We start from the raw sequence: 2,705 nt of genomic DNA, 5'->3' as shown, positions 1-2,705 counted from the left end.
GAGGAAACTGGATAATCAGATGTTTACTACTAAACTCTCGGCCTCCCAGGCGGAGTTTATGATTAGACCTATCTCCGATTTGGAAATCAAGGATGCGGTTTTCTCTATTGAGAATTCCAAAGCGCCGGGACCTGATGGTTTTTCCTCGGCCTTTTTCAAGAGTTCTTGGGATATTGTTGGGAAAGATGTGTGTTTGGCGGTTCGTGAATTTTTCAGCAGAGGAAGTCTCCTTAAACAGGTAAACCACACCATTATTGCCCTTATTCCTAAAGTGACTAATATTGTGACTCCGAATGATTTTCGTCCCATCTCGTGCTGCAACACTTTATATAAATGCATTACCAAGATTATCTCGGTTCGTATGATGAAGGGGTTGGAGTCGTTAATTGATATTAATCAGTCAGCGTTTGTGCCTGGGCGTAGGATTTCTGATAATATCCTTTTGACCCAAGAATTAATGCATAATTACCACACTAATACAGGTCCGCCTAGATGTGCTTTTAAAGTTGATATCCAGAAAGCCTATGATACGGTCAGTTGGGACTTCATACGTGATATTCTTTTTGGGTATGGTTTCCACGATAAGATGATTCAGTGGATAATGGAGTGCATAACCACTTCTTCTTTTTCGATAGCAGTTAATGGGAATTTACACGGGTTCTTTAGTGGTAAAAGAGGTCTGAGACAGGGTGATCCGATGTCCCCTTATATTTTCACGCTGGTTATGCAAGCTCTCACGTTGATTCTGCATCGAAAGGTTCGTATTGATGGATCGTTCCGTTTTCATCGATGTTGTGAAAAGTTAAATATTATCAACATTTGCTTTGCGGATGATTTGTTCCTGTTTGCTCGTGGTGATGTGAATTCTGCTAAAATTATTATGGGGGCTCTGAATGATTTCAAAGATATGTCCGGGCTTACTCCGAGTGTTCCGAAAAGTACCGCGTTTTTCTGTAATGTCCCGGACCGTGTTAAAGGTGGTATTTTGAATATTATGCCCTTTGTTGAAGGAAGGCTCCCGGTTAAATACTTGGGGGTTCCTCTTATATCCACGAGGTTAAATTACCGGGATTGTAAGAGGTTGCTGGATTGTATGGATAGTCGGATTGGAGATTGGAAGAATAAAACTTTATCCTTTGCGGGTAAATTGCAGCTGGTCAGGTCTGTTCTTTCGTCTTTATATATTTATTGGGCTGCTGTGTTTTCTCTCCCTTCTAGACTTATTGCTGATCTTGAGAAACGGATTAAAAACTTTCTTTGGGATTATGGTCAAAATAAGGGAAAGCATAAAGTCTCTTGGGATATTGTGTGTCGGCCGAAGTGTGAAGGTGGTTTGGGTATCCGGCGTATACGGGATGTCAATAACTCTCTGCTGGTTTATCATATTTGAAGCTTAATCAATGTGCGTAACTCGTTGTGGGTTAAATGGATTTATGAGTATAAAATGAAGGGGCGAAATTTTTGGAGCTTGCAGATTCCTAACTCGTGTACGTGGGGATGGAGGAAAATTCTTCAGTTCCGCCCTCAGATTAGAAAATTTATATGGCATGAAATTGGGAATGGGAGATCTACTTCAGTTTGGTATGATAAGTGGGATGAGATTTGTCCTTTAATTGAATATATTAACCCTAGAGCTATTCATCGTGCTGGCTTGTCTTTAGAGACCTGTGTCAGTGATGTTGTTCATCATAATGACTGGGGTTGGCCGCCTGATTGGATTTTGAGGTATCCAATTCTTTTGAACCTAAAAGAAGTCAGCATTTGTCCGGATGAGAGGGACAAGATCGTGGTAATGGATGAGAATGGGACTTCAATGAATTTCTCGGCGTCTGGAATTTGGAATCTTATTCGGAGACCGGCTGATAAGGTGTCTTGGGTGCATGTTGTTTGGTTCTCTCAATGTGTTCCAAAACACTCCTTTATGTTGTGGATTGTGCTTCATGATAGGTTGAGCACGCAGAATCGTATTATGGGATGGAAAATTGGTGGGTATCCAAATTATAACTTGTATTGCTGCCCTCTTTGTAATGGAGAGCCGGATTCTCGTAACCACCTCTTCTTTGAGTGTAAGTTCACTGCTGAGGTTTGGAGTATTGTAAGAATGAAAGGGAAGTTTCAGGGATGTAGGAATGGTTGGGCGAATATTCTTCAATATGTGTCTCAATTTGGAATGTCCAACTCTATTGAAAATGTTGTTAATCGGCTGCTATTTGGGGCTTCGGTTTACGTTATCTGGAAGGAGCGAAACAACCGGCTTTTCAAGAACTCTTTCATGACTCCGAAGATGGTTGCGGACGAAATCATTAGGGGGACGCGCCTAAAGCTTATGACTCTAAACTTCAAGAATTCTGAACGGGTTTTTCGGGTTCTCGAGGATTGGCACTTTCCGCGGGGAGTTTATCACCAGATTGATGATAATGGTTGATTTGTTTTAGTTTTGTTTATTTACATTGTTCTTGTGTAAGCTTTGGCTGTGTTTACCAATGTTTGGTGGTTTTGGTTTGTTTACTCTTGTATGGCATGTCATACATGAGAACTAATGTGGCACTCTGTCATATTACTTGTACTTTTTGTTTGTGTGGAATGCATTTAACCGGGTGAATCCCTTTACCCAAAAAAAGTTGAAATCCCAGTTGTTGGTGGATCATCATCAATTTTTGTTCCAGTGGTTGAAGTTGAAAAAGTTGTTGAACCTATGATTAAAC

The sequence above is a fragment of the Bidens hawaiensis genome, unplaced genomic scaffold, assembly GCF_021521415.1.
Source record: "Bidens hawaiensis isolate Kalapana, Puna unplaced genomic scaffold, B.hawaiensis_p1.1 tig00000657_1, whole genome shotgun sequence".
Classification (NCBI taxonomy): Eukaryota; Viridiplantae; Streptophyta; class Magnoliopsida; order Asterales; family Asteraceae; genus Bidens; species Bidens hawaiensis.
Note: the sequence above shows the minus strand (reverse complement) of the source record.